This window comes from Watersipora subatra, chromosome 11 (genome assembly GCF_963576615.1).
Source record: "Watersipora subatra chromosome 11, tzWatSuba1.1, whole genome shotgun sequence".
NCBI classification, from domain to species: domain Eukaryota; kingdom Metazoa; phylum Bryozoa; class Gymnolaemata; order Cheilostomatida; family Watersiporidae; genus Watersipora; species Watersipora subatra.
In genome coordinates this window covers 11873715-11898711 of record NC_088718.1, presented here as the reverse complement: position 1 = coordinate 11898711, position 24997 = coordinate 11873715, and the positions used below count along the sequence as shown (strand labels likewise).

General features: G+C 40.5%; 1 protein-coding gene across 1 annotated transcript in view; it reads left to right on the top strand.

Moving 5' to 3' along the window:
* Positions 1 to 24997, top strand: part of LOC137408394 (glutathione S-transferase Mu 1-like) — a 226062-nt gene that overhangs the window by 47987 nt on the left and 153078 nt on the right. The window lies entirely within an intron of this gene.

Below are 24997 nucleotides of genomic sequence, written 5' to 3'. Positions count from 1 at the left end.
AGTGTAACTAATATATATATATATATATATATGTATATATGTATATATATATATATATATATATATATATATATATATATATATATATATATACATATATATATATATATATACTAGCTGTGCTACCCAGTGTTGCCCTGGTAAAAAGAAAGTCTTCGGTATGAAATTGATTTGTATTTAACATACATGTATAATAAAATTTGCCATTCTAGCTGTCAAACTAGATATCATGAGAGAAGTGTTTTGTGTAATTGAAATAAATCAAAAGAAAGAATAAAAATGCTGTGAAAGTTTTCTAACTTTGTCACACAACTTTTACACTTCATATCATGAGAAAAATGTTTTGTGCAGGTCAGATAAATTGAAAAAATTGAAATGATTTAAAAAACCTTTAGATGTAAATGTGAAATAATCAGCAAGTAATAGCTAAATTGACTCCCTTTTGCTACAATTACAATACAATATGATTCGGTAATGATACATTTAATACGAGATAAAAAACAAAATAAAAATCCTGAATATGTATAGTTAATAATAATAACTCTTGCATAAAAGTGTGTGCATATAAAAGGTTACGGTTCCACTGGAAGCTATCTATCAAAGATTTAAATATGTTTTTACAGAGACGATGTAATTGTCCGCTTGAGAAAAATTTACTTTGATCCCAAATATGATAATTGAACCTTATGAAAATCCTTCATAAGGTTCAATCACCTCCACGATGCCCCTTTTTAACAGGGGCATCGTGAAGCGTAGCCGCATCGGTAAAATAATCACCATGCGCGATAGCTCTAGCCGGAATGACAGACATACTTTGAGAAATATATATATAAATTAGGTACATGAGTGTGAAGTTTGTGAAGTCAATTTTTGACTAGCTCCATATTTATTTCACAACCTCTAAATAAACACCACCTGTATCTTAAAATCAAGCGAGGCTACTGAACAATTCTTGTGCTTTTCAGATTAAAGTGACATGACAATGAAAACCATATTTAGTGATTGTAGTTTTACTAATTATTTATTTTCTTATACATAATTTAGTTGTTACAATTAATTTTTACGTAGCTTTATATTATGCATTTAATGCTATTTTTAATTGCCTGGAGTATTTATCATTAGGTTTGTGAGCCGCAAAACAAATTAAACAAAATATGATGTGTTTCTATAATAAACGGTGTTTTAATATAAAGTTGGTTTGACATGCATGTCAAAGCCAATTATTAAAACGAATTAACTTTATACGCTAATCTTTGCTTACACTAAAAAAACTATTTACCAATTCAGCTGCTTACCTTATAGAAGATGAAGGTGGTTGATGAATTTCAGTTAATTGAAGGGTTCCATAATTTAATGACAAAGGGAATATGATCTTTCTTGATTCACCTAAGCAAAAAAAGTATTCAGAAGAAATGACAGAAATAAGCTAGAGAATTTTTTAGCGATGAGTAATTTTTAAAAAATCTTCAATTTTTAAGGTTATACGTGAGATATGCATAATAATTCACTTCTTTTCTTACCAAAAATACTTTACTGGGACCCAACTAAATATAGGGCAAATCCTATTATTTACAATAAATATTCACAAAAAGTTTATTGATCCGCAATTAGTAAACCCTCTTTGGCTGTAATGCGCCTTACATGGCTGGCCATTGGAAAGAAGTACATTGTAGTTGCAGTAAAAAAAGCTTTTGAAAAGCAAAACTCAGCTCAGGGTTTTTATGTGTTATATTCTACTGGCTGAAAGCAGGTAGATGATTATTCATCAATAAGGTTAAAGGCAAAACAAGGTTATAAACATGATAGGTTAGTTAATTAACTACTCACTAATCAGAAATGTATTGCCCCAAGTTGACTAAAACAGCACTCTGCGGTTTGTTGTTTACAAAGAGTTAAATTTACCTGGATAGCATCTGTTGATCAAGTCTCTAAACTTGCTGCCATCCGTTCTCCAGCTAAATGATTGACTATCACAGGATCTACCTGGCTCTTCTATAATGATATTTAATTGTCTTTAGTCATCAAAATACTTAAATAAATGTGACAGCTGAAACCAACGAAGAGTTGCATTCAACTCCGGTTAGCTGTCTAAAGTTTGTAAATATTACTGAGAGGGGATAATTCTCGGCTGTTACAACGTCTAATTTGTGAACAGCAATGCGGCCTTGTGTATGAATTTGGGTATAAACATGACTGTTAGAACTTACCCAGTTTAATGTGTAACCTTATCTGGTCAATTATAGGTAAAAAAATCATGGCTGCCAACTCTTGCTTTGTGTTGATTTCATAATAATTGTCAGTTTCCTCTTCTTTGGTTATGCTTAGACACTGTTTGTGATACAGTAACTCATCCGTTCCACATACTAAAGTAAAGAAACTGAGCAACATTAGTAAGTGAATTCTGGCACACTGAGTTGTACTTAATGTCATATTACAGGTAAGAATAGAGGAAACTCAACATAATGTAAAAGGCACAAGATACAACAGAGGAGTGCAATTAACCCTCACAATCTTAATCCTCTCTAGTCAAACCTCTACATTACATTCTTACTCATCTACAGTCAAACCTCTACATTACAATCTTAATCCTCTCTAGTCAAACCTCTACATTACATTCTTACTCATCTACAGTCAAACCTTTACATTACAATCTTACTCATCTACAGTCAACCCTCTACATTACAATCTTACTCATCTACAGTCAAACCTCTACATTACAATCTTACTCATCTGTAGTCCATCCTCTACATTACAATCTTGTTCATCTCTAGTCAAACCTCTACATTACAATCTTACCTACCCACAGTCAAACTTCTACATTACAACTTTACTCATCTACAGTCAAACCTTTACATTACATTTTTACTCATCTACAGTCAACCCTCTACATTACAATCTTATTCATCTACAGTCAACCCTCTACATTACAATCTTACTCATCTACAGTAAAACCTCTACATTACAATCTTTCTCATCTGCAGTCAAACTTCTACATTACAATCTTACTCATCTACAGTCAACCCTCTACATTACAATCTTACTCATCTACAGTCAAACCTTTACATTACAATCTTACTCATCTACAGTCAACCCTCTACATTACAATCTCACTCATCTACAGTCAAACCTCTACATTACAACCTTACTCATCTACAGTCAAACCTTTACATTACAAACTCACTCATCTACAGTCAAACCTTTACATTACAATCTTACTCATCTACAGTAAAATCTCTACATTACAATCTTACTCATCTACAGTCAAACCTTTACATTACAAACTTACTCATCTAAAGTCAAACTTCCACATATGAAGTTGCAGTTAAGTTTTTATATTGAGGCAAATATAAATTGAGATTTGACTGTGCAATCAGTGAAGTTAAGTCTTAGAGTACTGAGCTTGAAATGCCAATAATAGTTATATATGTAAAGTGCTTTCGATCAAGGGCTATAAAATCTCTTATTACTCTCGCATGCTCTAGGTAACTTTCCCTCTATTACACTAGTTAAGTTTCCTCTATGTTTTAAGTTTGACAAAGCAACCACGATTAGCTCCTAGCTCGACTCCTATAGTATTTAAAAATATATCAACATAGGCAAATGTTTGGAAATACAAAAAAACTAAACTAATGAAATTTTTCATTTACATGTAAAAAATTGTGTACATTTAGCCCTTGGTTTCATATTTAGCGCAAAAGTATTAGGCCTACCTACTATTGTAACATACGTAGCACAAATAATTGAAGTGTGAAATACCTAGCACAAATAATTACAAGTTTGACATTTCTAGCACAAACAATTACTGTAACAATTCACCTGATAGAACTAAAATGAAGCATTTTAAAACTTCTCTTAGAACTTGAGACAAATAAACCATTATTTAACTTATTGGGGAAAAAGGTATACTGCTGTCAGTCTATTTGCTCTGAAAGATATACGCAAAGGTTTCCTTGCTGTTTTTTTTTAGTTTTTAGGCTATGAAGTGATATATAAATTGACCTACAACATTGTTTACTCTGCACATACTAAATTGATAATCAAAAATAACAAGTTAACATCAAAAGTTAATTCAGGAGCAAAAGCTATGACTAAATCGTGTCAGCTTCAAAAAGATATCACTCATTCATTTTAAATGAGCATATTTTATCCTAGCAGATGTTATCCATTTGTTACATTCAATCAGAATATAGGCAATGAGGCTGACTGAAATAGACTTCAACAATCTTTATTTTTTTATCAACTTAGCTAGTTTAAACAGCCTTGATAAACCTTTTAATGTTAATAGTTGCAAGTTAGCATTATCTTTGCTGTGTCAGATCTTAGTAGTGCATACATTAGTCATCACAAAAGTTTAAATAAACTTTGCATTAAAGATGACACAGACCAAAGAAGCAATTTTCTTTTATTGATAAATGTGCTGATAACTCCCAACCATCTGCTGATAACGATGGTAGCACTGTGTAACAGTTTGGGTGAAAATACAATTGGCTTATCAAATTCATTAAATTATGAGCTTAAATTTGCCGAACTTCTTAGGTAAAAACATTTGATGGGTAAACAAAAATTTTCACAATTACTCTATAGCCAAAACTAACAGATTGTTCCTTCATGTGAGTGTGCAAGCAGACATGTTATGTATTATTAATACTAAAAGACTGCAGCATTATAAAACAACATTGATTGAAGCTTTTTATTCAGGAAGTTTTTGGAACAGAAAAACAAAGGAAATAATTGTGTTACATTACCAGATTTGCTTGGTATAGCAAAGAAATTAGCTCCAATAATATATTAATTTTAAAAGTTGTTCTTAGCTATAAACAAAACTTAGAAAAGTTTTGTGATGGTGTTATTTACATCATCTAATAGCAGTATTTGCCGCTTTTGATAAGATAGTTGAGTAAAGCACAACATAGTTGGTCAACAAAATCTGCTCTTTCATAATCAGTATAAAAAATGCCTTGAGAGCGCTGAAGTACCAGTACATCAAGTACAACCATACGAATTACCTATTTTTTTCCAAGTTTTCACACCGTGAACAGGCAAGGTAGCTTCGCTATCCCGAATGCAAGATCCCTCATGTCTTGACAGGTCACACTGTTCAGTTTCAGTTGAATATGTTGCATGATTGCAGTGAACATTGACTGAACACTCAAATAGACAATTTCTCTCTGTTGCATTTAACCTGTGAATAGCATTATTATTCATCATTTCTCAACGGTCTTATGGTGCTTGCTCTACGGTTTGATTGTAATATCAGGGTTTAGTAGGCTCTTGCAAATTTTGAATCTGAAGAATGTATGACACTCCGCGGCAGATATTAGGGTAAACAAAAGATACAGATCAGTGGCCTATAAAAATGATCAAAAATAAAGAAGCTGAATAAAAATTAAAAACATTCCAACAACTCGTCGCACATAAATTTTCAAGGTCAAATCCAAAAATTAAAGTGTTATCATTTTGTGAAATAGTTAAAATGCTTGAGTCGCATATCCTTTAGACCACATCAAGCCTCGCGTCAGCCATTTATGTACCTGAAACCTGTAAATGAGTTAAAATAAAACAAATTGTTAACTCACCTTCTAAACAATCTCCTTGAGTCATTTTGAATGCACACAGAGGAAGTCTCCATCATATCACCTAAATAGTTTTGTAGATACTTCGAGTGTTCCTCTGCAACAAAATATTTATGACTGGTCATCACTACTTATATATTCATCATTTATGTTACAAATAAATTGTGTAAATTTATCATATAAATTAGAAGTTGCTTACAAATTAGATTTGATTAACCTTTTGACTGCCATATTACTCGTTTTGCCAAGTGATCCGGTATCAAATTATTTTCAATCAAAACGCAAAGGTTTTTGTTGGTTCTTTGTCTGTTAACTTCATCTAAACCAAATAACAGTATTAACGCTTTTTCAACAGAATATGACAAATAATACCTGTTTTGAATGACCTTTTAGTAAAACAGAAGATGCCAAATACAAAATGCTTGTTTTTAAAACATAAATAAACTGTCTGGGAAGTGGTTGAAATCTGTTGTTAGAAGTTTTAAAATAACATGAAAGCAGCTTGAAAAAAATCAGATTTACTATCATTTTCATTAAAAAGCACCTTTGACACCTGCTAGAGGTAGTGACACTTAATATTTTTTTGCCTAACACTTTGAGGGTGAAAAAACTAGACGGAAACTTTCTGACATATTGTTTAATCAGAAGTTAGCTTCTAAAGAGGAAAAACATACCGACAAATGATAACAAACTATATAAAGTGGCCCTTTTAACTTCCACTTCATCCCTGAGAGTCTCACTTGCTATCTCTCTTTTCAATCCGCAATATTGGTCAAACGCCAGGTTTTGCTTCCAAACGGAACTAAATCTCTAATCTGAACAGAGAGGATTAGTCATATATATGGAAAGTAGACTTACCTGGTGCCTTGAGAGAATGCATTTGAACTTTACACTTTTTGTTAGTTAAACAGGAAACAGCCCTGTCAGCCCATGAAATTAGACTAAACTCATCTTCTATAGCAATAGTGCAAGTCAGTGAAACTGGTTCATGTTGAGTGTTGATGTAAGCCTACAAAATATTTATTTTTGAACAAAGTAAGTAGGGCCTATATGAAAAGATTTGAAAACAGAAAAAATACAGAACAAAATTGTGCAGGTTTACTTACGTTAATGTCTGTAACAACGAGACTGGCGGATACAGTTATGACAAAGTCATGCACTCCCCATGTTATTCTGGGTAGATCTTCATTGATCTCTACGCTTTCGATATAATCATTCACTGCAGTACTGACAATCATCCCATTGTTTGAACCTGAAAGATGCTTTCTCTGTGTAGTGACTGTTTTATAACTAAAGCAATAATCGCTATCCCTTATATGTCTTCATTAATTTGTGACGAAGCACTCATAGTGGTTTATAGAAAGAAGAAAGAATCACAAGCAATCAGTCTATGCTATGAATTTCAAAACAATGTAGCGCTTGGAATAAAAATAAATGACAATCATACTTTTAATGTACTAAGTACAGTTAGGAGTTCTTTTAAATCTTCAATGAATCGTGATATGAATGGGGCAGGGGCGCACAACTCTGATACAACATATTCAAATAAATCAGTCATATTTTCAATTTTGTATATGATAATAAAATTGAAGAGTTTGCAACATCAGTTGTAAACAGGGAAAGTAATCCTGACACCAACTTTCAAACAATAACAGAGTGTTTTTTAAGTTTAAGGTCAAAACACAAGGTAGTTGTCCAATATAGGCAGCCTCAGTGGTGAAAATGATAAACTTTAAAACAAGTATGATATACTGGCAAGCCAATAACTAAGTTACCATTGACACCATTTTAGTCCTAACCATTCTTGCAATCTGTTATTCCTGACTTTGTACAACTTAGAGCTAACTTTCATGTATAGTTAAAATAATACAACTAAATATGCGTTTTTGTCACTATATACTGTCAGTAAGACATATTTGCCATTACTTGAAACATATGGTAGTTTTTTTACACTTCATTATTTATACCATACCCATTTTCAATAGATAATAATTTTAAGCATACTCTTTCAAAACTCCAAAGCGTAAAACCAGATAAGTGCTTAAAAGCCTTTCACAATTTCCAGTTGAAGTTGTCTTCTTATGTAGGCTGACTTCAGATATATTACATTTATGTTACAAGAATTATTTGCTGTTCTCTGAATAGCTATTTTGCGTTTCTATTACTTGTGTCTCTCACTAAAATGGCTATTAAGATACAATTAGAATTTTTATAATTAATTTAAGAGAACTAGCATTAGCAAAAGTACCCGAATATTTAGGAGAAAGTTTTTTGAAAAAAATAATGTTCGCTGGGCAATTAGAAAAAAGACACTAAACATGTTTTAGCTGTTTCAATGTGAGTAAAAAATAATTTCATCTATGGCAGTGACTGTGTTTAGAAATGAATTACCAAGACAGCCCTTAAAACAGCCTGTTCCCATTGTAGGACATCTTTAGGGAAAATGCAGCCAATTTGTATAAAGATTTATGACTTCTAGGGATCTCAGAAATGTCATGATTATTGTAGCCATACGAAACATTGGTGTGCTTCACATAGCTTTTTTTAAAAGATTTTAAATAGATAGCAAGACTCTATTTTGATAGTAGTCTCTGCAGTCGATTTCATGCAGTATTGGTGAAATCTATCGTAACCATGAAAATATTAGAAAATCATGAGCCGTTAAAATGGTGATAAGATTCACACACCTTTTATTATCCTACATATGTGATACCAATCATCTTTGGCAGGCGGGCTCTTTAACATAAATTCACTGAAGGCTGGCAAGTTCTTTCCATCCGCTGATGTCAGGGTGGTGCTTAAGAAGACCAACATACTATCAAAATAAAACTGGCACAATTGAAGTTCAAGATATAAATATCCCAATTAGTTGATGCTATTATAATGACCTCTCTATGTTTGTAGTTACACAGTGTGTATGAACTAGATATTACACTTTATGTGGAGCAAACAATTTCATGAGAATCTCACCTCCCATTTTTAAGTTGAAGCAGATGAATCACATGGTAGATTCTATCAGTACTAAGAGTGTACTCGTACATATCTTCTCCAGAAGTCATTGTGAGGTTAGAACATATAGTAATATTTGTAGTTAGTTCATTTGTAGAATGAGTGTTCAACATTTTGTAAGACTGGGGACCAGAAAAACCAACTCCTAAAATCAAGCAGAATCTCATTGTATAAAACCTTGAATTGCTTGATAATTACTTTAAACTGTTTTATTTAGCTTGTATCTAGATTAACACCCTTGACCCACTTTGGTAGGCGTAAAAGGTCATGTGTACAGTCACTATAATTACCATCTATCACTATCATCTCTATTATTTATGATGCGACGCTGTTCAAACACTTGGCTAAAAACAACCATGAAATGCATCACCGACATGTCTTGTAGGTATTCACAGTAGCTGCACACACTAACACTCATCAATGATGCGTTGTGTTTAAAACAAGTGTGCCAATGAGAATTACTCTCAGCCATGCAAAAGCCATGGTATGGTTACTAGATTCTTAGTAGAAATATTCAACTATGTTCAGGTTATTTGAACTGCAAAATAGTTCATCAATGAATTTTATCATTGACTGATACAAAATTTATTTCTGTTGATTATTGATTTCTCATCAATCATCATGAGAAAGAATGATTAAGTTCCAAATAAAAGCAACTAGTTACGAAAATACCTGAAGTTTGAAACATGAATTTAGCTGTAACTCAAAGTATTTTCCATTTTTAACTATTTCTAAAAAGATATTGAATGAACCATAAACAGTTTAATTTTATACTGGGAAGTTTTGTGTATATATTAAAAGAGAAAAACTCTGATCACATACATGTATGCAAAGGCTGACTTGCGTGTGGCTCTGATGTCATCATCGTCCAAAAGCAATATTGGAAATGAATAAAACTGAATCAAGATTGTTGTAACAAACTATTTCGGCCAATCAGGATGTGTCAGTTTTAAGACGGCTAACATAGACTAGCATGTTTCTTTCAAAGTGTTAACAACATACATGTTTGTTAAGCATAACAACTGTAATATATGTATGTTAAACATAATAACTGTAATTCAAGTATGTTAAACATAACAACCATAATTCCTGAATGTTAAACAACAACCGTGAGTTGACAAACAAAGATTTGATTTTACTAAAAACTGTTAGACTTGCATACGCTCTGCAATGTCAGGAAGAATAGATGAACATATACGCTAGTGGTCAAATAACTTACTATACAAAAAATATACTTTCACAGAAGAGTCTGAAAAGAAAGGAAGGTGAATTTAAAGTGATACACTTTTCATGCATCTAGCTGGTGGTTGTGGAAATTTAATAGTAATACAGATGTATTTTAAAACATAAAACCAGCTAAACAGGAAATCACCTTATTCAGATTCAAACCATCATTAAATCAAGCATAAATGGCTATTATATGTTGTAGCCATATAACATATGATAGCCATATATTACTTTTTATAATATATGGCGATTATATTATTTTAGTTATACCCTGATGCATATTGTGATGGAAACATGCGTTACCATCTCTTTTCTTTGATTGTTGTTAGAGTTGTGTTCTCTTTTCCTTTGTGTAGTCACGCCCCTAGAAGGGGCTGGCCCTTACCACCTCATTTACATATTTGATTGTATTTAAGGCCGAGCTTCGGCTCAGTTAAATCGTTCAATACATGCTTTGCATTTGGACCCACACTCTTCTGTTACCTTGCGCAATAACAGAATCACACTGAGCACTTATTTACTCCAAGCCTCAGTCTACGGACTGTGCTTTGGGAGTAGAGTATAGAAACACTGTCGACCCCGGTCGACCTCAGGTCGACCTTGTCGAACGAGCATAATATCACTCAGGGAGCAATTCCCCGTGTAAGGTGGTTGTAGGAGACCGGTGGTGTAAGCCGACTGAGTCGCCTCCGCGTGTTGGTCAACGGGCAACACTTACACGGCCCCTGTGGAAGGTGAATGCAGACCGGTAGAGTAAGCCGACCCAGGTCGCCTCTACGTGTTGGTCGCTGGATCTAACACACTGGTGGCAGCAGTGGGATCTAACTGCGGTAATTAGGACTTATAAGACGAACCTGGTAACCATGCCAAACAGCCGACGGAATGCTACCAGAGATCTGGCTGAGGCAGAGTTACAGCAGGTCGACCAGATTGGGCAGCTGACAGAGGCTATCACTAGAGCCTTACAAATACCCAGAGGAGAAGCTAGTTTCAAGCCTCCGAAGTTCGATGGGAGTGAGGATGTAGAGTTATTCATCTCCCAGTTCGAAGAGGTTGCGGAAGCTAATGAGTGGAGTGAGAAGGCCACGCTCCTCCACCTGCGGGAGACCCTGAAGGAGGGAGCCAGAAGCTGTAGTCGAGGGGACTCACCTGCCTCCATCTTCTCGGCTTTACGCACGAAGTACGGACTCTCCCCAAGAGAGGCTAAGAGTAGGCTCCACCTCAAGAGGGAACCAAAGACAAGCCTCCAAGAACATGCCACAGAGATGGAGCGTCTGGTGAAGATAGCGTACGCTGACCTTCCAGACTCCTACCAGTCCAGTATGGCCATGGATGCGTTTTCTCTGACTCTGGGAAATGCGCCCCTCCAACGCCACCTGTTAGCAATGAAGGCCCAGAGCTTGGAGGAAGCAGTGCAGGCGGGGAATGAGTTCCTGCAAATCCAGCCCACTCTTCCTCGGCCTGGTGCCCGACCCCTAATAATGACGGTGGAGGAGGAGGAGGTTACCGCCGCTACAGTCGCCCCCGTCCATTCGGATCCCCCATCAGCCACCTTGAACGACGTCCTGATGGCTATAAAGGGATTAGCGGATGGACTGAGGGAAGGAAAGCTGTTGGGACAACGGGGAGTGGAAAAAAGGGGACCAAATTGTTGGGGTTGCGGCCAGACAGGGCACACCCAACGCCGGTGCCCCCAAGCCTCCCAAGGACAACCGCCTCAAGTCACGAGGTCGGGAAACGGTTACCATCCACAGCAGTAGGGGGAAGTACTGACTGTGGATCAAATATACCCTTGCAAGGCCAGTGGCAACGGCCACGACGGACTAGGCGACACAGGCTCCCCCCCTGCTCGCCACCGGTCCCCTTGCATAACCCATATCAACCCTTACCTGAGTGTGCAGGTCTCCCACCCTCAGAAGCCAAGGACGAAACGTACATCTGGCCAAAGCCGTCTCGGCCTTCCAAAAAAGGCCCCCAGAGGACGAGCAAAGCCAGACGGACTCACGGAGACGAATCATGGAAGCCGCATAATAGCAGCTATTTCTTGCCAGGTCGCATCGGAGGTCAGCCCGTCCAATTCCTCGTGGACACCGGATGCACCTCTAATTTGTTGGGACGACATGTCTTTGAGCGATTACCTAAAGGTGTCAAAAGCAACTTAGAGGTTCGGGAGGACTATGGACGAATGGCAGATGGTACCCGGCTGCAGTTTCACGGACTCATCACTCTCCCGGTCAGAGTCAGGAGTGTCCAGGTTACTGTATCTCTCGTGGTGTGTGCCCTGAAGGAGGACGCCATCCTGGGCATGCCCTTCTTGGTCGACCACCACTGTGAGATGAACTTTCAGCAACCCACGTTGGTGTTAAATGGACAGAAGTTGACTTGCACTGATCGAGAGGGTCGACCTCTGACAAGCAGCGTTCAAATAATGCGAGCCACAACGCTTCCCCCTCGAACCGAGGTCCTGGTTGCCGGACGTCTCACGTCCTCCTCCTATCAACCAGTCGGGTTAATCGAGGGAACAAAAAACGGATATATGGTGGCCGCCAGCTTACACCAACCCGGTGAGAAGGGGAGAGTGGCCATCCGATGTATGAACCCCACCGACCATCCCGTCAGCGTGACGGCAGGAACGGTCGTGGGACAATACACTGGAGTCGGGCCGGACGAAATAGGGGTCCCCTGGACAGCGAAGGGAGAAGCCGAGATTTCCAAAGAAACTCCCCCTCCTGTTTCCAACGTACCTCCCCACATGCTGGACTTGCTCCAACAGGCGGCACCACATTGCTCGTCCCCTACCGAGCACCGAAGGATGGAAGACCTTTTGATCCGTTATGCGGATGTATTCAGCCAAGGAAGTGAAGACATGGGGCGTACCACCCTGGTACAACACGAGATCCCCTCCTCCCAGAGGCACAACCCATCCGTCAACACCTGTACCGTGTAGGACACGAGAAAGAAGCCGAAATCGAACGACAGGTTTCGGCCCTGGAAAAGCAAGGCATGATTGAGCCCGCTCACGGGGCCTGGAGCTCTCCAGTGGTCTTGGTGAGGAAGAAGGACGGGGCGTGGCGATTGTGTGTAGACTATAGAAAACTTAATAGTGTCACTCGCCAGGACGCCTACCCCCTCCCCCGGATTGACGAGAGCTTGGACGCCTTGTCTGGCAGTAGGTTCTTCAGTACCTTGGACATGATGAGCGGATACTGGCAGGTACCCCTCTCCACCGAGGCCCAGGAGCGGTCGGCGTTCACCACACGCAGTGGGTTGTGGAGGTGGAAGGTGCTCCCCTTTGGACTGACCTCCGCCCCGGCTACCTTCCAGCGGCTGATGGAGCGCGTCCTCCAAGGGCTACATTGGAAAACCTTGCTGCTGTACCTAGACGACATCATCGTCATGTCAGCCGACTTCTCTAGTCATGTCACTAGGCTGGCAGAGGTGTTAAAGCGATTGAGAAAAGCCGGGCTGAAGCTAAAGCCCTCTAAATGCAGTTTGTTCCAGACCCAAGTCAAGTACCTGGGCCACATAGTCAGCGACACGGGAGTGGCTACCGACCCTGAGAAGATTCAGGCCATAAGCGGATGGGCAGCACCCCAGGATGTGACGCAGTTAAGGTCATACTTGGGTACCACTGGGTACTATCACAGATACGTGCCTGACTACGCCTCGATCGCCAAACCTCTCACCTTGTTGACGAGCGATGGAGTCCCCTGGAAATAGGGAGAAGAGGAACAAGAAGCTTTCCTTAGGCTCAAATGGTCGCTGACACACGCTCCAGTACTGGCATATCCCGATCCCTCCTTGCCCTACGTGCTAGATACCGACGCTAGTAACGTAGGGACCGGGGCTGTGTTATCCCAGGTCCAGCAGGGCAAGGAGCGACCCATAGCCTACTACAGCAAGACCCTCTCCTCCGCCGAGCGCAATTACTGCGTAACCAGGAGAGAGTTGCTGGCAGTTGTGCTGGCTGTCCGGCATTTCCGGCCCTACCTATATGGCAGAGAGTTTACCATCCGGACCGATCATGCCTCCTTGGTTTGGTTGCACCGGAGGAAGGAACCCTCTTGCCAGGTGGCCCGGTGGCTGGAGAGCCTGGCCGAGCACAAGTACCGAATTATCCATCGAAAAGGCGATAAGCATGGGAACGCCGATGGATTGAGTCGACGACAGTGCGTCGACTGCCGGCAGTGTGCTGCCATTGAGAAGCGGGATCAGGGGCCAACGAGGTCACAAGTGTGTGACTCTTTAGTAACCCCAGGAGCAAATTGGGAAACTGCTATGCCAGTGGACCAGGTTCCGGTACAGCCACCAAGAGGCACGGGTACATCCAGTCCCAACTTCCGCCAGTTGGATGAAGATGAATGGCCTCGACTACCTGGCAGCGGACCTGCCTTAGGGCCCGACCTCCCGACCCCCACACCAGCCAGTCCAGTCTCAGTACGGCTGCCGGGCGGTGCGGGGTCACCCGGAGTGTCGGACGACCCTCCCAGAATGCTTCAGGATCCTCGGTTACAGGCCATCAAGGTAACAGGCGAAACCGGATTCGTTGAGGGAATTGGTAAAAGCACGGTCCCAAAGGTTCCAGAACGATTGACGGTGGTGCAGACTTCACTGGATGAAGTGCGGGCATTACAACAGAGAGCCGCTACCGACCTAGGGGTCATTTACCAGGCCGTCAGGAACCGGAGGAGAGTGGAAGAGGCCGTGCTGCAAGTAGGCAGCCCCGAGCTGCAGCGATTGGCCCGGATGTTCCACCAGCTCCAGCTCGACGAGTCGGGTGTATTGACCCTTCATCTCACCCAGAATGGGTGAGAAAGGGTGGTGGTGGTATGCCCGAAAACGCTGAGACAGGAAATCCTGTGGAAAGCCCACGAGCAAACGCACTGCGGTGTGGAGAAGACCTTGAAACGCGTCCAATTGGACTGGTATTGGCCGGGTATGGCTGGAGATATCCGGAGGGCAGTTCTCTCTTGCGAAGTTTGCCAGAGGGCCAAAACAGGAAAGGGCCGGACCTCCGGGAACAGACAACGGTTGTACGCCGGGAGGCCATGGCAACGACTAGCCGTAGACTTGGTGGGACCCCTACCTCAGACCCCTCGAGGAAATAGCTGGGTGTTGGTACTCACTGATCATTTCACTCGCTGGTCAGATGCTTTAGCCATCCCCGACGCTACGGCCCCAACGGTAGCTCAGGTCCTGGACGAGAGGGTATTTAGCTACTTCGGTCTACCCAAAGTTATCCACACCGACCAGGGGAGCCAATTCGAGTCCTCTTTATTCCAGGAGTTATGTGACTTGTGGGGAGTCGATAAATCTCGGACCACTCCATACCACCCCGAAGGGAATGGTGTGGTTGAGAGAAACAATCGTGTATTGGGTGACTCCCTACGAGCCCTCTTACTGGGCAGAGGACAGGAAGATTGGGATCAGTTACTGCCCCAAATCATGCGGACGCTGCGAGGGTTACCGCACTCCGCCACTAAAGAAACACCCAATTATTTGATGTTGGGTCGAGAGCTACGTCTTCCTGACCATTTGCTGTACGGAAACAGGCTGGAATCATTTACAAGCATACATGAGTATGTTCAGACTGTCCACGACCGGTTGATGCAAGCCCACACTCTCCTCCGAGATAGACAGAAGGAAATTGTGTCGACTGATGTGAGAGAACCTCCACTATTCAATGAGGGTGACCTCGTGTGGTTACTAAGCAAGCGGCGGAGAAGAGGAGAAAACCCGAAGCTAGCGGCCAAATACGTGGGACCCTATCGCGTATTAAAGAGTCAAGAAAATCATACTTACGAAATAGAGAGGTATGGACAGCGATCCATTCAAGCTGAGGGAAGGTTAAGACTCTGTCGCCCCAGTCCGGTGCAACAAGGACGAGCCCCAGCTGAAGTCGAGCCTGCTCGACGTCCTAACATGAGGGGTCAACCCCGAAGACGAATCTCACGAGGAAACCATAATCCAGAGGCCGCTATTCCGGAACCACTCCTGCCTAGCCGACTAACGGAGTTACGAATACCCCAGTCGCCAGGAAGGTCAGAAGCACTTCGACTTCCCAGCGAAAATTTCTTGGTCCCCCCAGGGGAACGCAACCCTAACTCGACGGCTGACCCCGACCCTGGCGGCGAATTAACAACCGAAGAGGAAAAAGCCACGGAAAATACGGGAGCCCAGGCTAGTAATACCGGGGCTGAGAATGCGTCACGGCCCCAAGGAATAAGGAGGCCTCCCGCGTATTTGGCCGATTACGACACTAGCGCCGTCCAATCGGGAGAAGCCATCAGAGTTCAAGGTCAGAAGGCGGCCATCTTGGGCCCCAGACAGACCGCGCTCATTACTTGTTATCAACTCGAAGCGCACGCACCTATATCTCTTCTAAATATGGAAATTACTAAAGAAACAGTGAAGAAGGCTTCACCGATCATCGGAGCATTACCCTTATTGTCTGAAGTGACGACCCCGCCACTGGCGCTCCACCCAGCGCCTGGCGAGACCCTGGATGACTCAGAGACGGATTCGTTGAAGGAGAACCACGCTCCACACTCCCCACTACCGACAAAATGGATATCGGAGGATACAGCTAAGACGATCTCGAAATTATGTCGGGAGAAGGGTGTTAGCTGCCCATTATGCCAACAACTATTATCTACCCCTCGACGGCACAGAATCCATATAGCCCAACATTTCACACGCTTCTTCTGTAAGTGTGGGAGAAACTCCACATCCAGAGATACCATTTCAAAACATCAGGCTCGAATTAAAGACGCAGAAGTACGGAAGGCTCACGGCGGAAAAGGTATTACCATCTACGAAGTCGACCGTGCTAGCTACCCAGCATGGAGCCAGAAGGTCCGACTAATTAATCCTCCAACCTTCGAAAAACCCACACCTTATGGGCCAATTAAAGCCAAGCCGCCTACGCGAAGAGGACCCCAGGCACCTCTCCCCTCTCCCCCGAAGAAGAAGTGGTGCAGTCCGCCCAAGCTGGAACGACCGGTTCCAGCTCCCAGAAAATTGACTACGATAGGCAGTATCCAGAGTCGACTGGGGGACATTCGACCCCGGGTCACGGTGGACGCCTTGCGAGAAGAGGCCTCCAACCTCCGACGGGCAGCTCGTCGTCTGGAGGACCTGGCGAACCGCATGTCGACCGCATAAAGGACACGATCGACATTGCTTATCATTATTTCTCTTGGTACGTTTTATTAATTGATGTCCCTCATATTATTATATCTTCTTGTTTTTGTGTGTTAGTTGGTGGTTTCTTACATTCTTGTATTTTTTTTTCTTTTCTGTTCTTTTCTTTTGATTTATGTATAGCCGGTAGTCGTCTATAGGGGTGGCGTGTGTGATGGAAACATGCGTTACCATCTCTTTTCTTTGATTGTTGTTAGAGTTGTGTTCTCTTTTCCTTTGTGTAGTCACGCCCCTAGAAGGGGCTGGCCCTTACCACCTCATTTACATATTTGATTGTATTTAAGGCCGAGCTTCGGCTCAGTTAAATCGTTCAATACATGCTTTGCATTTGGACCCACACTCTTCTGTTACCTTGCGCAATAACAGAATCACACTGAGCACTTATTTACTCCAAGCCTCAGTCTACGGACTGTGCTTTGGGAGTAGAGTATAGAAACACTGTCGACCCCGGTCGACCTCAGGTCGACCTTGTCGAACGAGCATAATATCACTCAGGGAGCAATTCCCCGTGTAAGGTGGTTGTAGTAGACCGGTGGTGTAAGCCGACTGAGTCGCCTCCGCGTGTTGGTCAACGGGCAACACTTACACGGCCCCTGTGGAAGGTGAATGCAGACCGGTAGAGTAAGCCGACCCCGGTCGCCTCTACGTGTTGGTCGCTGGATCTAACACAATATTACCTGATGCAAATATTTCCTGATGCATTACCATCTCATCATACATAATACTTTATTGTCATAAATGACCAGAGCACATTAGCTATACTTCCAATTCAGATTACCCAAAACATGATTTAGTGCATCCTTTATACATTCACTCTAATTGTAACCTTTTATGCTGCCTGATGACCAGCACCTTGCACTCCACTGCAATTTATGCATTTATAATCCTAACAATAGAGACTTATTTTATATAAAGAGTTAGCCATAGTTAGGTAGGAAAAGCAATAACAACTTGACATGTGACAAAAACATGGTGGAATTTAGTTTAATCTTGGATATTATTATCCTAGTGTTTGCGATATTCAAAATAGTTTTATTTGTGCAAGAAATAGATATCACAAATAATAGCTTCATTAAAATTACTCACCTTTATACAAAACCGATTACAGCAAAATTTTAATTCTACAAAAAGTTGACAAACATGACTTGCAGACTTTATAGGCTGTAGCATTGTGCATTTACTAAGAATGCATTGGAAAATGTATGTAAAAAAGCCACCTCACTAAAAGCGCTTGCGTTAAAAACACAAACTGTTTTATACAGATTAATGTGCTAACACACTAAGAGATATGTAGGGCGACATCGGTAGGTGCCAATCTGAGCTAGACGAGATGCTTGCTGAGCGATAATGCTAGACTTGCTCAATCGCAGCTTTATTGCACAAGAAATGTATTTTGATTAGTGGTTTTTCCCCAGAAGGCACTACTATGGTGTCTAATTTTCTTGTGTTAATGATTCCTAACTTACAACAGCATTTTACTATTTATTTACGATTGAAACATCATCAAAAGGAACACTGAACTGCTCATAGATTTAATATGAGCACACCCAGGCCTGTACAACACAAAGCACAAAAACTACAAAGATACTCAGTTGAATACCAACTTTGGGGCCACCTTGCAGTAATCTAGATATATTAGGTGTTTACACTCAGAATCTTTTTCTTATGTCTTCTTGTAGTGTGTAAATCATGAAAGTGAGATAGGTCTAACAAAATCAAAAGTTGTTTATGTAGTTTGTCTATTAACAACTCCGAAGAAACTGGGTACAAAAAATGTCATTGGTTGTTTACAAGCATGCCTGTATTACCACTCTATGATGATTTGCTCTAAGTGTGGCTGAGCACATTCCAGAACGCCCAGCGATAACTCTGAGCTACTCATTATGCCTGCAAGAAAATCACTTCTGTACCCTGTACCCTTTCGTACCTTTAGGTTTTGACATACACTGAAACTGTAAAGGGGAGAATTAAGGACAGTTTAAAAAAAACAAGAAGAATACATTTTTATTTTAGTCTCTGTTATATTCTACATACCATCACATGTGTTGTGCTGATATGCAACAGCATGTCCAGAAAGGTGCACTAAGCTATTGTTCAGATCTAGTACAAGGTTTGCACAGAAAGACAACTCCGGGCTCTTCTCATCATACAAACAGCCATTGCTGAGGTTGAGTGCCAGGACATGAAATTCTCCCTGAAAACTTGTCACAACAACCTGCAAGTAAGTACAGATAAGATAGCACATGAGCATAAGATTCTGGCAGCATTGCCTCAACAATCAGACACAAATATAAAGCGACAAACCTTAAGGAATTGTTTGGAGAAATTGGAAAGTGAATTTAAAGGGTCATCAAATAAGAATCTTTCAAGCTTTTGTTCAGCATTTGTATAGAACACGGTAAAACGTAGTCCATTTGCTGAAAAGTTCTGTATTAGGCATAACTCCGTTTTGTTATCAGCAGCCGGCAAGCTGTTCAACCACACATCTGTAAGAAAATACATGTAATTTATTAGCGCTAGGTATAATGTTTGCAACTAAGTGAATGTTCAAGACATTCTAAACAGAGAAGTAAGTATTATCTTAGAAGTATACAATTAAGGAACTGATAGATTTGACCCAAAGAGTTACTGAAAATCAAACTATTATGTTATTTATATATTGACCCAAAACTACCACCAAGTATAGCATAAATACCTAGAACTGTGCTGTCTGTAACCTCGCTGGATTCCTGCACCACAAACAATTGTAACACACTGTCTCCATGCAGGCCTAGCAGGAAACCTGTGTGGTGAGTCTCAGATGACTACAGTAAAATATTACATATGTTGTTTTTGCAAATGTGTTAGTAGCTACAACATCGGATGCATTGCAAGTACAATTTAAAGGGATTTTAGTCTTGTTACTGCTGCAGATCATTTTAAAAGATGGCACATTGCTGCAAGTATAGGAAGGATGCTTGATTAAACATTCAATAATGTTGAATAAATATAGAGAATCAAATCAATAACTAAGACAAGTGCAACGTATAGCCAAAGGTTTCAGTTGATTGCTTGGCAAGCATTTCAGTCTTCTGAAGTTCATTAAAAGTATTGCCAGACCTAAAATAGGCAGTGCAGCACTTTTATGTCAACAGATGTTAGCAGGCTTGTTAGAGCTACGATTTGCCCATAGCAAACATTTGATCATATCCTTTCAGTAACTATTATTTCGAAGATATGATGCTTAAGGTTTGTCAAATCATTGCAACTTGATACTCAAATGAAAAACTACCATCAGCATCACTTCTGACCCTAAATTTTACTGAGCCTGAACTTCCATTATTTAAAAAAGTAACCTCTTTGCATTGATTATTTTGTAGTGATTTATATTTTTAAATCTGATTTATTTTTAAACAGTTTTATACAATTCATCTATATTTATATTGTAAGGAATTAAATGTAATATTAAAAAGGGCATTTTCGCATGATTTTAGTGTAAGAAATAAACCAAGTAGTTCACAGTGTATACTAGAAGGAATATGTATTCCTGCATACAACAGTTTCAAAGCCAGAAGAAAATATGGAAACTAAGTATTTTTGTGGAATAGGTTTGACATCGCAAACAAATATTGACTTACAATCACCTCTAAAAAGCGATATCTCTTTATATTGCATAAAGTTAGTCTAATGTTTGGGGGTTTACTTTGTACATAATTTTTTAAGTTGTTCTAATGCACTTCTCAATAACTAAGTGCTGATTATTAATTTTGAGTTTGTAAACAACTTAAAAGAAATTAAGTGTGATCTACAGTAAGTTTCTAAAAGTATATCTCCAGGTAATATGATATTACAGCAACGGAATATTCTAAGGATTGCTATTTTGGACTAGTACTTGTTAGTACAACCTGTTAGTACCCTGATGTTAAAAATAATTTCCCTCAACTCACAAGAGCAACAGCTGCAGATCCATTTCTGTCAGACAAGCTGCAAAATGTCCAGTTTTCTTGAAACCAGCTCCTGTTCCACTCATCCAGTTTGATGTAAAAACTGCTGTTGTCTCCATAAAGTTTAACGCTTTCCCCTGTATAAAAAAATAGTACCAGGCTATCATGATGAGACAACTATGGAAACCATGTTGCGCTGTCAATAAATTTTGTTTGCGTCTTACCTTTGACAAGAAACATATAGCCCAAAACAAGAACGCATCTTAAAACTATGGAGTGTCGCATGGTGAACACTCAAGTTCTGCCTGGTAAATCGGTGTAATCATGGATTGAAGAGTTGACAGCAGTTCAGACTCTGAGCATTAGGGAGATTATTATTTATATCGATAGGAGATTGCAAACACATTAGCAGCCTTTAATGTTAAAGATCCAAACATTTTAATCAATGAATTCAAAGCAGTGGCAGCGAATTTACAGTAGTAGCTGTAACTAAATCAGACTCAGAACTGTACACTCTAAATGAAATGTGTTTAACACTAATGAGTTATTGATTTGGAGTATCTCATTTGTCTGAGAAAAATATCAATAACAATACCACGATGAAGAATATTTCAGAAAGTCGTGGATAATTTTTTGCAAAATTTGGTTACACATCACTTGGGTATGCTCATGCTCAGATGATAAAATTAATACATGTATGTACATTTGATATGCAATCCCTCTCTTTAGAGTAAGATGTCTGCTTGCTTTATTGATGTGTTTGGTGTGTTTTAAGATGGCTCCGTAGTCCGATCATTGCTCTGCATTGACGATTGCAATGTGAACATTGGTAGTCATCATTCATCAAAGTATCAGATGAGCTAAGCCACACTTTTCGTGCTGCTTTGAGCTCTTCTCTGTGACGCATTTTTTCATTTTCAAGTATCTTCACCCCTTTATGAGTTAGAGTTCTCCATCCAGTTCTTCTCGTGGCATTCCATTCCCAGGTTTCACATCTGATGTGACAACGCTTCAAGCTATCTTTGAGACAGTCTTTATAGCGCTTTCTTTGTCCCCCCTGTGACCTCTTCCCATTTTCTAGTTCGGCATACAGAATCTGTTTTGGTAGTCTGTAGTTTGGCATTCTAACCAAGTGTCCAGCCCAATGAAGTCTGTTCTTAACGATCATACTTTCGAGGCTGGACATCTTAGCTTGTTGATACACACTATTGTTAGTGCGTTTGTCAGACCATTTGATCATTAGTAGTTCTCTCATTTTCCTCATGTGATAGTTCTCTAGAACCTTGACGTCAGTGCTGTAAGTAGCCCACGTTTCTGAGGCATACAGTAGTGTGGGGACAATTACTGCCTTGTACACTTTTAGCTTGGTGTCGACTTGCAAGACTGGATTTTCAAACACTCTTTGTCTCAGTTTGCTGTATGCTATGCTAGCTTCCTGCAGTCTTCTCTCTATCTCCTTCCCTAGGTCGACCTTGAAGGAGAGATTACTACCTAGGTATACAAAGTCATCTACAGGGCAAAGTGGTTCGCCTCCAGCAACAATGCGTGGAGTGACTATGTTTTTTCCAGGTTTCGGCTGGTACAATACTTGAGTTTTCTTTGCATTCAGCTTGAGTCCAAGAGCCCTGTAAGCATTTTCAAAAGCTGTCATGACTTCTTGAAGATGTTCTTCTGTATGAGCCACGAGAGCATTGTCATCAGCATATTGGAGCTCAAGAACACTTTGTTTCGAAGTTAAAGTTTTAGCCCGAGGTCTCTGCAGGTTGAACAGATCGCCTATTCGGTAGTTCAATGTGATACCTTCAGAGAGTTCTTGTTTCACAAGGTGTAGTACAGCATATAAATAGATAGAAAACAGCGTTGGCGCAATCACGCAGCCTTGTTTCACCCCAGTTTTTACTCCAAAAGGATCCATTTGTTGGCCATCCACCAAAACTGATGCATTCATCTCATCATGCAGAAGCTGCACAATAGCCACAAATTTGGGAGGGCAGCCGATTTTCTCAAGTACTTTGTAGAGAGATTGTCTGTCAACAGTGTCGAAAGCCTTGGTAAGGTCTATGAAGGTCATGTAAAGGTCCTTGTTCTGTTCTCGGCATTTTTCCTGGATCTGTCTAGCAGCAAATATCATATCTACTGTACCCCTGCCAGGCCTAAAACCACACTGCGTCTCTGGAAGAATTTTTTCCGCAACACTGGAGAGTCTATAGGACAGAATTCTAGCTAGAATCTTTCCTGTTATTGACAAGAGGGATATCCCCCTGTAGTTCCCACATATCGTTCTATCTCCTTTTTTGAAGATGGTAACAATCAGTGCATCACGTAATTCATCAGGTATTTTCTCAGTTGTCCACACAAGTGTAAAAAGGCAGTGCAGTTTCTTGGTAAGTTTAGTTCCACCATGCTTGAAAACTTCTGCAGGTATTCCATCAGCGCCAGCAGCCTTCCCACTCTTCATTGCTCGAATGGCGGATTTCGTCTCGACTAGTGTTGGCTCTTCTCCTAGCTGCTGATGGGTTGGCAGCTGTGGGACTTTCTGCAGGACTGGATCAGCTACAGTGGATGTTTGGTTCAAAAGATTTGAAAAGTGTTCTTTCCAGCAATCTCTGATGGCATCTTTGTCTTTATGGAGCACACCATTCTTGTCTCGAACCGGTACAGAGCCATGTGACAGAGGACCGTACAGTTTTCGTGTCTCTGCAAAGAAATCCCTTGTCTTATTCTGATCCGCCAAGCTCTGATGCTCTTCTGCCTTTTGTGTCCACCATTCATTCTGCATCCTTCGAACTCGTCGCTGCACATCTGTTCGTATGCTGTGGTATGCCTTCTGTTTCTCCTTGTTTCTAAGATCGTTTTGCCAGGCTGCAAATTTAGATCGTTTTTTATTTATAAGTTGTTCTATTTCTAGGTCATTCTTATCAAACCAGTCTTGGTGGTGCCTTTTCGCTTTGCCTAATACCTCCTCGCATGTCTCAGTGATACAGCTCTTTAGATTTGTCCAAGTCGAGTTGACATTTTGGTCATAGATTTCAGCTGATAGTCTCTCATTGATTTTTGTTTGAAAGTCTTTTTTCACATCCGGTTTATTGAATAGATTCACATTGTACTTTGGCCTTGCTGTCCGTTTAGCTCTTCTCTGTTTGGGCTGTAGAGTGAAACTCAGCAGAGTTTTCACCAATCTGTGATCCGTCCAGCAGCTATCTGTTGAGTTGATCGCTTTGGTTACTCTTACATCTGCCAAGTCCCGCTGTTTGGTGATTATATAGTCTATCAAGTGCCAGTGACCGGAGCGAGGGTGCCTCCAGGTTGTTTTCCTTCTATTCTTCTGTCTGAACAGAGTGTTTGTAATCACAAGGTTAAGTTCTGCACATTTGGTGAGAAGCATGAGATGATTGTCATTCATACTGCCAATTCCCTCTTTGCCGATGACGTTCTTCCATGTCGTGCTGTCCGTACCAACTCTTGCATTAAAGTCTCCAAGAAGCACAACCTTGTCGGCTCTAGGAATATGCAATACAGTGTCATCAAGAGCTGAATAGAATAGCTCTTTATCCTCTTGCTCGGCCATCAGGGTCGGAGCATAGGCACTGATCAGTATTGCTTTCCTGTTCTTACTGATGTTTAGTTGTAAGGTCATCAGTCAATCTGAAATGCCGACAGGAAGATGGTCCATGTGCTTAACAAGCTCATTTTTAACAGCGAAACCTACTCCATACAGCCTATTGTAAGATATCATAATATCTCAAAGAAGAAGACTGCCGGAGTTGACCTAAATATGTCAGCTGTATAGGACAACCATTATCTCGTTATAATACCATCACAGTAACATTCCAAGAATAACACTCATTTACGCAAGCTATGCAATGCTTACGGTTTTATTTATATTGACAGTCATTGCTGACACTAACGACTATGAACAATGTCTAAAGCCAAATATCTCATACTGTCTCTGCCTTCAAGATTTATTCTTGATACATTTCATCATACCTAATAATATATTCTGCGGTGAACTTTTGTCGTGCCATCAGTGTCTAAAACATACAATGTATATTTTGTCTAATG